This window comes from Ochotona curzoniae, unplaced genomic scaffold (assembly GCF_017591425.1).
Source record: "Ochotona curzoniae isolate NIBS_2020 unplaced genomic scaffold, NIBS_Ocur_1.0 scaffold_2587, whole genome shotgun sequence".
Classification (NCBI taxonomy): Eukaryota; Metazoa; Chordata; class Mammalia; order Lagomorpha; family Ochotonidae; genus Ochotona; species Ochotona curzoniae.
Genome location: NW_024467096.1, coordinates 29,308,449 through 29,322,074, shown reverse-complemented (window position 1 = coordinate 29,322,074; position 13,626 = coordinate 29,308,449). Strand labels below are relative to the sequence as shown.

General features: G+C 44.8%; 1 protein-coding gene across 1 annotated transcript in view; it reads left to right on the top strand.

The window, feature by feature from the left end:
- The window catches only part of PRKCI (protein kinase C iota), a 93,726-nt gene that overhangs the window by 43,117 nt on the left and 36,983 nt on the right, over positions 1 to 13,626 (top strand). The gene's annotated exons all lie outside the window — the stretch shown is intronic.

Sequence of the window (13,626 nt, the reverse complement as noted above, 5' to 3'; positions counted from 1 at the left end):
CCAGTGCTTGAAGGGGAGGGATTAGCCTGTTGAACCATCATGGTGCCCTTTCTCCCCACACCCCCCCCTTTTTTTTCAATGACAGGGCGGAAAGACATTATGTGAACTGTTTGAATTTCTAAGTGCCCACAAACACCAGCAGGATGGATGCCAGGAGCCAGGAACTCCATCCAGGGTTTCAGAGGTTTCCCATATGGGTGTCAGAGGCTGTCTTGTGACGCTTTCAAAACCCTGTGCGTTAGCTTAGATTTGGGTCATAGTGAATGATCCTTTGCTTAAACCTGGCTCTCTGATGTGTGATATAGGTGGCCCAAGCTGTGGCTCAACTCCTTGACTATTTTGAAACATAAGGTTGATGTTGTTTTCTGTTTTAAGTATGTGTGTGTGCGTTTTATGTGTAGTTTTTTGAAAGGCAGAGACACAGAAGTCTCCCAGCCACTGATGGGCTCCTCAACTGTTCCAGAGGAGCCAGGGGTAGGCCAGGCTAAAGCCAGAGCCTAGAACTCTGTGCAGTTCTAGCCTCTCTGTTATTGATTGCTGCGACTGTCACCACTGGCTCCTAGGATGTATCCAGGAAACAAATCAGTAATGAAGTGGTGATTTGAAGCCAGGTATTCCAGTATGAAAGTTGGGTGTCTCATGCTAATCTTAACTGCTGAAACAACCCCCTGTGCGTGGATATCATTTTCTTGATTTCCACACAATTGTCCTCATTCAGTAATTTCTCAGATGTTAGAAAAACTAGAATCAGCGCGTTTCTCATAATCTTGTGAAATTTGTAATCTGTGTATACCTTTCTGGTGTTAATGTGATCTCTTGAGTATTTCACATTAAATGTGTGATAGTTTGTTGATATCCTATTAGAACTTTAGAAATTACATATTGTTTTAATTATTTTTTGCTTGCACAAAATTAGAAATGCTTGTAATGCTTAGTGATCAGTGTTCTGAAAGTCTTTGTTTTACTGCTTTTTATGCTATGACCCACATTTGATTTCAGAAATTACTTATGCTTCTGCTTTTGGAAATATATAACGACCTATACTTCCTATACTCTGCTCTCATTTTATTCTTTGAAAGATTAATTTATTTGAAAGTCAAGGTTACAGAGAAAAAGGAAGAGACAGATTTTCTGTCTATATGTTACTGCCCATGTGGCAGCAAACACCAGCACTGGACCAGGCCAAGCCAGGAGCTTCATCCAGATCTCACATGTGGGCGGCAGTGGCTCAAACACTTGGAGTATCTTATGCTGCTTTTTCCAGGCTGTTAGCAATGAGTTGGATAGGAAGTGGAGCAGCCAGGACTCGAACTGTTGCCCTTATGGGATGCTAGTACCATAGGCAATATTTTTTGTTTTTAAATACATTTATTTTATTTTTGATGATGTTTTCATTGTTAAGAAGGATGCATGCCCAAGTTGACCACTGATTAGGATGGGTGGATATCGAGGAATGGGGAAAAGTAGATGAGACAACTGTTGTCTATCTCCTTTTTTCTTCTTGTACCCGGGAAAGTTGGGAGAGAATTGGGGACGGCCACCCGATGTCATCCTAGGATTCCCAATATGAAGCATGTTCTGAGGATACTGTTTAAGTAGTTTCAGTAAATATAGATGATTTTGTTGCTGCAGGATTGAAAAAATCCTTCCAAGGTCCATTAGCTAACACAGTCCTCTTTGTAGTCTCCATTTACCCAGATACTTGCTGTCAGAGCTTGGCTGGGAGAGCTGTCCAATTTCTTCTCCCTCTATAGCACTAGACATCCTCTGCAGGCCTCAATGAACTGGCTGTCATGTTCCCCATGTGCATCTGGGATGCCATCTACTGCACAGGTTTCAGCAACCAATGAGATCCAATTCTGACACATGCACTCCATGGTCAGACCGCAGGTCCTGTAATCGTCCCTGTGATAGGAGTTCTAAGTTCAATGGTCCAGTTGATGGTTCCCAAAGAAACTTCACCTGAGGTGACCCCAAACCTGACTCCTGTGTGTGCCAGCCACTGCTGGATCTGACTTAGTCTGTCACCCACGTCAGCCTATTTACACACCAGTGGTTGCAACCATCTGGTCAGTTCTGTCCCCAGCCCCATCTCATATGCAAATCAGTGGATGCTGCGGCCCAACTCATCCCTACCCACCACACACCTGGTCCTCACACACACCAGTGGGGACAGCAGCCTGGTTGGAGTGATTCTCGGTAACCTTCACCAGGCCCACCCTGAGACCCTGTTCCTGTTCATGCTGGTATGTGAAGCAGACATCCAGTCTGTCCCGCAATCCATTTGGGTCTGGTACACATCAGTGGTGTTAGAACCTGGCTCAGCCTGACCAACCTCACAATCCAGCACACTCTCATGCTAGCAGGGGCTACTGCCTGCCGGAGTCCAGCTGCAGCTGAGTTCCGAACTCAAGAAGGGTACATGGATGAGGCATAAAGAGGAAAGAAATGGACCACTACTAGCTGGGTGTTTCTAAAGATAATTCTGCCATTTGTTTTACATAAAGACAATAGAAGTTCCGACTACAATTCTTGCTCTACAACTCAATCTTGTATCACAAAGAAGAACCTAAAGATCTAGGAAATAATGAAAACCTAAATACAGGTCCCTTGATTAGCATAAGGTCAATGGGGACAGCCAAGACAATATGAATAATAAAAGGCCCTTTTGCAAGATGTTTTTATTGATATTAACCTCCAAGCTCACATTGAGTAAAAAAAGGCAACTCCACAACAGCAAACAATGCCTGAATGGATTAAAATTGTTCTGCAGGGTGGCCTGTGTCCACGCATTCAGGTGCTGGAGCTGCATTCAGGTGGTTGTAGAGACATCTGCTGGGCCCTGCCATGCAGTGGGAAGTTCCTTGTGGCCCTCACTGCAATGGAACAATACTCTTCACACCTTTGTGTCCCCCACATCCACTGCAGGGACCCCAACAACCGCCTGTCCAGCCAGGCAGACTCCAGCCCTGGTTCTCATGCTCCCTTGTAGGAGCTGCAGCCCATCTGGGGGCTACCAACAGTTTCCCTCCTGGATCCACTCCCATCTCCAGATCTTGATTTTCCAGGTGGTTCTACAGTCTAGCCTGACAGGACTTGCTCCAGTCCCAACACCTACTAGCCAATGCTGTGGCAAAGCCCGTCCGTGAACAGACTTTGTAGGTCCTGAGAAAATAGAAACAGACATGCCTCTCCAAGAGCTTAATTGTGTATCCATACATTATTTTTAAAAGGATTTAGCTTAGCAATTCACATTTATGAATATTTTCATCTATAAGCCAATTCAGATAGACTACATAGCTTGCCACAAAAACATGTACATGTATATCAGGCAACACATACTATAAAACAAAACAGCTTTTGTAACAGCTACTTGAAATTTCTTTAAGTGTGTTAAAGTTACCAGTTGTTTAGAATTACATTTGTTTTTAATAATCTGAATAAATCATACCTATAGTTTACTTTAGCAATGCCTCCCAATTTTTTTTTGACAGATCTGATCAGTTGTCTGTCCTACAATTAACTTTACCAACCGAAAGATACAATCTTTGAAACACATTCTTCTGACTTTGATGCTGCTAGGGGCCCATCTAGAAATCTCAAAACCAGAAGAGTTAAACATGCCAAGAGGCCTTTAAGTATCTGATCAAAGATGCCTCATTATAATATTCATTTAGTCAGATTGATTCAAACAGTAATATATGGAAAATTTTTATCACATGTAAATGATCACCCAAACATTTTAAGGTAAATACATATCAGAAAACACAGCTCTTCTCATAACTTTTTAAGAATTTTACCAAATTCAAAGGTTTGAGCAAGAATAGAGCTTACTGAACCTGGATAGACATTTGATAAATTTACCAATTAAACAGAGACTAAAGTTCAATGCTACAATTTTTTAACAGCTTTCAAAATTAGAAATATTTTTATTTTTAGATATTTACTAGCATTTTTATGTATGTACACTTCAAAAAAATTCAAATACAGTGGCTTTAAGCAATTTTCAACCTTTTCTCTCAATTCATGGAAACACAGTTTTACACAAACCCGCCTCAAAACCATGAATGAGAAGTTTTTCAGACAACCTTCTAGCTGAGTTGGGAATTTACCCCTATTCAAATGAAGGTAGATAAGAATCACTCCAACAGGGACAAGGTCAAGGTCCCAAATTCTTCCAAGGGCAGACTGCATGCTTGTCCCTCCCTTGTTTTGTGGCTGGAAGGCCTGGAGCTCCTCCTTAGCTTTTGTTTTATTGAAAAAAAGCTTCAATTTAGCTGTTGTCTTGGGAGATTGCTTAGAAATTTACTGAAGTTAGTTAACAATAAGATGAAAATAACCTTAAAAAGAGATGTTAAAACACTGTTGTTTCTCACAAGGAATCAGACTCCAACTCCATTGTCTGAAAGGCAAAATTCAGAAATCATACACATTATAACCAATTTCACTATAAAATCTAAAAGAATTTATTGTTTTCCTGTAAGGCAAAATCTCACATAGTTCCTTGTAAGAAGACAAGTAATTTACAATCAGGGCCAATTTCATAATTAGGAAACATCTGATACAACAAATTTAGCATAGTTTTATTATATTGTGAGATTATAATCCAAATTATTTTGAATGACAATTATATTGCTCAAATTTTTGTCTCAATCTTTAGTTCCAGGGATCCTACTAGAAACCTCAGAGTCATGAGACTTGTTTTAAAACTCTGAAGAATTTAGAAGTCTAAATGAGTTTAACAAAAATTACCTTTAGCATTTAACTGAACATGTTAACGAATACTGTATGCTAGACCTAATCAATGCCAAGACAACACTGTAAGCTAAAGATCAAACAGCAAGAAAACATCATATGAACTTTTCCCCAGTGGAGGTGGGGAGTCTGGTCTGGCCAGGACCTGTTAAATTGTTAGAGCTCTCTAAAATTATTTACCAGGAGAGAGAAAGGGGGTAAGTCATGGTCCGTCCCATCTCGTCGGTCAGTCAGTCACACATGTACCCAATTCAGAACAAGAACAACTTAACAATTCAAGATGAAGACAGAACTGGAGAAAGAGTATTAAAACAAAATCTAGTTTTGGTCTGGACAAAAATAATAGAACACCAACAATAACGACTGAACAAACATATGCACAACACCAACAATAACGACTGAACAAACATATGCACAACACCAACAATAACGACTAAACAAACATATGCACAATCACCAAACACATCAGAATAGAGACATGTAAAACCCTTTGTGATTTCCAACCTCTTCTTCGACATACTTTAACCTGGAGATATTAAAGTACTTGGGTTCATCTCATGCTTTAGGTTAATTTAACAGTGGACCACTCTATATCAGATTATTTTTGTTAAATTAAGTTACAGAACACGTGTCTTTTTTTTTTTTTTAATTTTATTTTAAATCTACCTTGCTTGAGTTGCTTAATTTTCCGGTCAGCCTGTTCTGACCAATAGCGTTTCCCATTTGATGTAGAAGTTCTTCAAGCTTGGCAACCAATTTATCCTGGGAGAAGGCTGAACCCATTTTACCGTCCTTTTCGCAGGATAAATTAAACACCAAGACCTAACTATACTTTAAAATAAAGCTAAGACCTAACTATATTTCAAAATAAATCTTAAACCTAACTGTATTTCAAAATAAAACTCCCTCTCCTACCAGTTTAGGAAAGGCTTACAATATGTCCCACTTACCTGCTGGCCAGCCCCCAGAGCTGAGCAGAGGGACTAGGGTTACAAAACAGACAACACACAGTGGGTCATTCTTGCAAAGAGAATGCCATTTATTCAAAGTCAATCCGTATCTTTTATAGTCTGCTTGGCTCCTCCCAGTATTTTCCCAATGCTCAAGCAACACCTAAGCTCCCCTGAGGGCTTCTTAAAAAAGGGGAAGCAGGGAAGAGGGAACTTGCAGTCAAGCCAGGGGCTAAATGTATCAGGCCAAGATTGCCCATCCTGTTACACCTTGGGAAACAAGCTAAGCTGTGGAGTTAACCCTTGGGAGACCTGGGCCTACCATCCAGCCCACTCTTATTATGGTTCATGTATGTACCGGTGGATACAGTTGCTTAGCCCAGCCTTACTCTCTCCCTAATCCAGCTCATATGCAGACCAAGGATTTTGTAGCTCTTCCCAGTCTCTTCTGCCCAGTCCGAGCTCTCATGCACACCAGCAGGAGCAGTGGCCCAGTAGTGGAACCTCCCACAGCGTCCCTACCAGGCTCCCATATCCTGCCATGTGTCACATGTGCTAGTGGAGGCTATGGCCCAGTCTGGCATGTCTCACCTCACCTCAGTATTCACTGGTAGGTGCTGCAGCCTGGTCTGCCCCCAGTCTCAATTCATGCTGGTAAGAGCTACAGGCACGTGGTGGTTTTATCTGCTATGCTACTGCGCTCTTTATTTATTAACATGTGTTATTTACTCTATCATAGAACATAAATATTTGACAAATGTGTTAGATGATGACTACTGCCCGCCCGCCCACTGGTGGAATAATATTGGCAAGTTGTTCAGAGTTGTAATGGAAGCTTTATTGGAAAATCTGCTCCTGGGCCCCCTTCGCTCAGAGGGGAAGGAAGAGGGAGGCAAAAAGGGCAGCTGAGATACGTGTGAAGGAGTTTTGTACCCCTCTAGACACGTGGGCAGGCAAAGGGGCTGTCTATGCGCCAACTATGTAAGGAATGTCCATTCAGGTGTGGCATTGGTCAACTGGAATCCTGCCAGGTTGGTGACTTAACTGGCTCCTGTGGACCCTCCTGTTCCAGGCTGAAGCCCGGGAGACATGCCAGGTCTGGAGCAGACCAGCTGTTCATCTCCAGTGCTCTGGGCAGCCATCATTCCGGACTCTTGGTAATAGGAAAAGGGGTGACGAAGTCATTCTGGCTACTTCCTGCTGGAGAGGGTTGTAGTCCCTAATTGTGGTCCGCAGAGGGCTTAGTGGGCACCTGAACGTAGGGGTGGAGTAACAGTTGATTGAGAGTGACCCGTGAGGCTTCGTGGATTTTTTCTTTGGTGAACCTTAGAAAACAAGGGGCAGTAGTTAATAAAAGGCCTATAACTATTAGTGGGGTTAGTATAGGCTTGAGCCAGGTTATTAAGAGGGATTTTTAGATGTTAAAACCTGAGACCTTGCCCACATTTTGCCAATTATTGAGTCAATCCCTTATTGACTGGAGATTTTTTTATCCTGGTTTCTACTATGCCAGATTCAGTAATATAATAACACTGTTCCTGTAGGAAGACACAGGTTCCCCCTTTGCTTGCAGTCAGCAGATCCAGGGCTCGTCGATTCTGGAGTGCCATTTCAGCAAGTGAGGTGATTTGTCACTGTCAGGATGCCAGGGACAGGGCTGAGTCTTCTATAGTCTGATTGAGGTCCGCTTGGAGCTTGTTGACTTTGATGATGGTGTGACCCAGAGCTCCTGCACTGATGCCTACCACCAGCAGGGACGTCGCAACCGACATGCCTACCAAAGTTGGAATGAAGACTGCCCGTATGGTTCTCTCAAGATCCTGGGAATTTGAAATTTCCTGTTTAGCTTCTGACCAAGAGAGCAGTGTTAGTTGGTGCACCTGCTAGAAAATTCATAGCAGTTTACTGAAATCAAAGAAAATGACATGAAAGAAGAATTGGTGCTGGAGGCAAGACAAATACATTGAGCCATGTTAAGAGATGGGGCAGGGGCTGGCCAACACAATGGAGATCCCTGACACCTTGCAATGTATCTCTGCATAGGACTGTGATATGATACTGGGTTTCCCAGTGCCACACAGCTGTTTGGAATAATAACATTTGACAAGAGGTGGCTGAGACACATGCGCTTGATATTGGCATGGGTTCCAGTACCCTAATGGGGCAAATCCAGGTGAAATGAAGAGGAACGGGTTACCTGTTGTCTAGAAGAGGAGTAAGAGAAAAGTGAGGTCGTCAGGAGAGTTGGTAGGTCTTGGAAGTGGCAGACAATTCATCCTTGGTGCAAGGACTAAAACATTTGAGGTGAGAAATATGATACCAGAAAGTGTGACCAAGGAGTCTGGCAGCCACAGGCATGGTCAGGGTCACCAAGTGAAGTCTGGTCCACTGAGGTCAGAGTGACCCTGATTGGAGGCTCTTGAGGAGGGCCAAGTTACCAGGCTAGAGGGGCATTGGGGTCTCATGGTGTGGTGGCTGTCGGGTCTGGAGGATAGCAGTCCACGTGTTCTGAGAAGCTTTTGTGAGTGAGCACATGGGTGAAATTGATCTGCCAATTCTCATCTGGTTGATGTCCTTGCAGCTGGTGAGTAGACAACCTAAGCTTAAGGGCTGTTTGAGGAGAAACAGTGAAAAACGTTGGGCAGGAGGAGTTAGTGAGTGAGGCATTGGTGATGGGCATTCCTTTGGTGGAAAGGAATTCCTTCTCCTGCCAGATGGCAGAATGGGGAGGCAATTGGCCTCCAGGACAGACTCAGGAATGACTACTACACCGAGCTACTGTCCACTAAAAAGGGTGAGGTCAGGAGACTGTAGAGGCTGATGCAGCAAGCCTTCCCTAAGTAGGAGATGAGAATCCAGGACTGCTGGCAAGAGTGAGAGATCGGAAGTTGAGGAAAGTGTTAAGGGGAAAGGAACTGGGAGAGGACGGTGGGTGAAGTTCTCAGGTAAGAATGAAGTTACATCTCATTGGTACATAACTGAAACAGCGCCAATTCTGCAAGCTGTGGGAGAGGGGAAGCAGGAAGTGGTGCCAGGGTCCAGGATGGGATGTTGGAATCACTCTCACATTCCTCCCTTTTGTTATATATTGGGGAGGAGTGGCAGGTTCCGAGCTCTGCAAGAGAAACTGGTTAATGGTTTGTCAGAATTATAAAAAATGATGGCTTGAGTTTCTCCTGAAGCTCATTGGAATACGTAGTCTCTGAAGGTTGGACTTGAGGAGCTTCTTTGGGTTGCCTCTGTGGTGACAAATGGATCATCATGGCAGGTGTTGACCTTCTGTGCAGACTCTGCATTCTGGCCATTTTTGGATGGAGTGTCCGTTTGACTTTGGCAGAGAACTGGGGACACTTCTACTCGGCCCCGATGTCCCGGGCTTTTGTTGTATGGAATTAGTGGGGAGGCTTAGGTAGGAGCACGCATGAAAACTGGTTAAGATTATCTAGTGAGGCATTGAGAAACAGACAGGATGAATAGTCTGGCCTGCTTCTAATCCTGTATTCTTCCCCTTCCTCTGCTCAACGACTCTCGCTGCTAGTAGGAGCTAAATAAGGGCCTATGGTAAGGCCAGGGTTCCAGTAGACAGTGGCCTTCAAGGTTACAGTGCCAGCTAGTAAAAACTGTTTCTAAGGTCTTACACACACGGACACTTGGAGTTTCAAGCCTAGATGCACCCAGGAAAGTTCTGCTGTTACCCAAATCCAAAAGTTGCCCGGGTGCATGTAAGGTCCAGAACCATCTATCTCTTCATGTGGGGTACTGGAAGAGACATCATAAAGTGTGAAACTGGGGAGACATCCCATTGACTCCCATTACCTGGCTGGACAGAGAGGAGAGCTGGCCTGAAAGGGAGGCTGGTACAGAACAGATGGTGTCCCTGGACGGAATATAGAGCTTTACCTGTAATGTTGCTGACCCCAGGCCATCCCTCCATAGCGATGGATGCTTTGGGAGCTGGGCAGAGTGAAGGGCTTTCTAGCTACTGGCCCACCATGGTTCTGACCCAGGAATACTTTGACCCCCACGGCAGTTCCATTTCTAGTGGCCTGGCTCTTGGCAGAGCTAACAAGACTCTTTGAAAGCCACTTCTATCACTGGCAGCTGGTTGCCCAGTATTCTGGCTTCCCATATTGCAAGCAGGTGCTACTTGAGGGTAGACTAGCCTTACTGGGTCTTCTGGAGAACACGTTACTGTATAAAGCCACATTAATGAGCCTCCTGATGCCTAGCTCACTACTCTTCCTCTGGGCTCCAGTTAAAGTGGGCCACAGAGGCAATGACGGGATGTCAGCCAAAGGGATGCTCTATTCTATCCCTGAATTCCTTAATGGACTGATCTAGGAATTTGTAGTTACAGGCATAGTCCTGGTAGTTTTAAGGTAATGCTACGAGAAGATAATTAGGCTCCTTGGTCTGACAAGTTAGCCATCCCTTTAAGGTCTGGAGATCAAACTCTGCAGCCTGAGTCTCTTAGTGTCAGAGAGAGAAAGAGAGGAGTGAAAAAAGGAGTTGGAAACACCAGGTTAATTACATATCATTGTCAAGTAAAAACTCTCAAGTAGAAGTTCTAGAAAACATTTGCCAAAGGTCTGATGTCTGCTACAAATTTGAAACAAGCACAGGTTTACGGTTAGCTTAAATTGTACATTAGAAAAAGCAATAATATCAATGATAAATATTTAGAAAAATGCTATAGGCAATTTTAAGGACAATGATAAATTACATTGCACATAAACCATACAAGATGTATTCCTTTCAAAACTTTCATGACTTCTCATTCCTTCTATGACATGCTTTAACCTGGGAATATTCTGTAAAACAATCGGTAAGAACACATGGGTTTACCTCGTGGCTTGGAATAAGTTAGCAGTGGATTAGAGCAACTGTGTACTTGATTATTTTGATATACAAATGTTAAGTTACAGAACTAATGTAGCAAGTTACAGGTTTGTTTGTTTTTTCTTTTTTTGATAGAGTTAATTAGCTTATCTTTTACCCCACCCCTCTTAGCTAAGGGGTGAGAGTGGGGATGACGAAAGGAAAAAAAAAAACCAGTTAAAACCAGTTGCTGCAGCAGCTGAGAAACAGGCATTATTGGGGTTAAGTCAGAGGAACCCAAGAAGGAGAGCAGGTTAGGCTGAGGATGAAATTGGAGAAAGGCAAGGAAGGAAGGCAAGATGGTGGGAAGGCTCCCATCGGGTGTAGGAGAAAGGCAAGATGGTGGATGGGATCCTACCACATGGAAGAAGGGAGGGGAGCTGGGAAGATGGCGTCAGAGCAGGAAGTGGAGAGCATAGGCTTGGGAACTTGGTATCTGCGCAGGAAGTGAAGGATATGAAGGAGGAAGGTTCTGAGTGGGGGAGGGCCAACCAGAGAAAATGGGAGGTAGAAGTCAGAGAGGTCCTTGGGCAAGATAGGGACCCTCTGCAGCAAGTGGAGAAAAAGGAGGAACAAAGAGAAGGATGGGATTAGGTGGAATAAGGAGGGGCAAGAGATGGGAGTAGATGGAATAAGGGAGGGGTGGGAACATAGCAGAGAAACAGAAGGTGAGGCAGAAGTGACATTGGAATCCAGTGGCGACTCAGGAAGTGAAGAGGGAGTCTGGAAAAGTGCTGGTCAGGAGGCTGGCAGAGAAGCAGGTGGGAAGGAGAAGACGGAGCTGGGTTGAGTCCTCAGAGTTCTGACGTCTCGGAAAAGGTATGGTTAGGTTAAAAAGTCCAAGATCCTTGGGAGACGGAAAGGGCTTTGCCTTGGCCAGGAGAACCTGAGTCGGGGAACAGGGGGATCATAGGGAAGGGCAGGAACGGAGATTCCAAAAAGGTTCCACATAAGGAACTTCAGACCATTTACCCTCGCGACGACAGAAATTACCCAATTCCGTGAGGATATGAGCGTCAAACGTGCCTTCTGCTGGCCATTTGGAGCCATTGTCCAACACGTACCGTGGCCAGGCCACAGTTAAAAAATGGACAAGGCGTTTTCTGCGTAAGTCCTGGCCCAGACCCAGAGTTTTGAATTGGCCAATAAACACCCGAAGGAGGTTTGGGGGCCATGGGCAGGGCACATTTTGTTGCCTGTCCTGTCCTGATAAAGTATCTCACTGCTAATCTAGACACAAAGAAGGCATCCCCGCTTTGAGATTTAGACTAGAGGGGAACCTGGTTCCCCGTTAAGTAGGGCCACTCAGTAGGGGGGACGTCTCACGCACCTCTGAGGGCCCTGGATTGGTGAGAGCTGGTCAATGAGCAGGGCATTCCCTGTCTCGCTGAGGGCTCTGGACAGGCAGACCACGTGTACATGATTTGGGGGGTCTGCAGGAGGTTGGGCAGTACTTTTCTGGACAGGAGGAGCAGGGCAGAGGGGCTTACCTTACCTGTGTCACTTCTTAGCCGGCAAAGGCCTTGGGGCTGGCGGCTCGGAGATGGAAAGAGGAAGGGGGAGGCTCAACCAGTTCAGGGAGCCCTCGCACCCCTTCCTGGGTTTTGGCACCAAATGTTAGATGATGACCACCGCCCGCCCGCCCACTGGTGGAATAATATTGGCAAGTTGTTCAGAGTTGTAATGGAATCTTTATTGGAAAATCTGCTCCTGGGCCCCCTTCGCGCAGAGGAGAAGGAAGAGGAAGGCAAAAAGGACAGCTGAGATACGTGTGAAGGAGTTTTGTACCCCTCTAGACACGTGGGCAGGCAAAGGGGCTGTCTGTGTCCCAACTATGTAATGAATCCTGCCAGGTTGGTGGCCTAACTGGCTCCTGTGGCCCCTCCTGTTCCAGGCTGAAGCCTGAGAGACATGCCAGGTCTGGAGCAGACCAGCTGTTCATCTCCAGTGCCCTGGGCAGCCATCATAATGTTTGTAAATTTTCTGTTGCTTTATATTCTAGCATAAAAATGATTCAAATTAGTATGTAAGTTTATAGTTTCTAAAGTAAACTTGTACTTAAAATGTTTTGTGCTTTCCTGTTATTTTTTTTTAAAGATTTATTTATTTATTGGAAAGTCAGATATACAGAGAGGAGGAGAGACAGAGAGGAAGATCTTCCATCCGATGATTCACTCCCCAAGTGAGCGCAACAGCCGATGCTATGCAGATCCGAAGCCAGGAGCCAGGAACTTCTTCCGGGTTCCCCACGCGGGTGCAGGATCCCAAGGCTTTGGGCCGTCCTTGACTGCCTTCTCAGGCCACAAGCAGGGAGCTGGATGGGAAGTGGAGCTGCTGGGATTAGAATCGGTGCCCATATGGGATCCCGGTGTGTTCAAGACGAGGACTTTAGCCGCTAGGCCATGCCGCCGGTCCCCCTGTTATTTTTAAATTTAGTATTTTTCGTCTTTGTTTTGAAGATTTACTTATTTTTTTATTGGAAAGGCAAATATATACAGAGAAAGATCTTTCATCTGCTGGTTCATTCTCCAAGTGGCCACAACATTGGAGCTGAGCTGATCTGAAGCCAGGAGCCTCTTCCGGGTCTCCTACGCAGGTGCAAGGTCTCAGTGCTTTGGGCCGTCTTCTGCTGCTTTCCCAAGTTACAGGCTGGATAGGAAGTGGAGCAGCTGTAATTAGATGGACTCCTTGCATGTGCAAGGCGAGGGCTTTAGCCACTAGACTACTGTGCCGGGCCCCTATACATCTTCTAAAAACTGTAGTTTTGAAAAGCTTTCAGCAATGTATAATTGAAATGCAAAACAACAGCATAAGAGAGAGAGCTTCCATTTGCTGATTCATTCCTTGAGTGCCCACAAAGCAGGGTTGGACCAGGTTAAAACCAGGAGCCTGGAATGCCATCTGGGTATGCTACCTGGGTGGCATGGCCCAAGCCCTTTGATCCAGGACATTTTAGCAAAACCTGGATTGGAAGAAGGGCTTGAGCCATGACTGATGAGATACTGGACTCCCAAGCAACAGCTTAACTCACTGCTCCAGGATG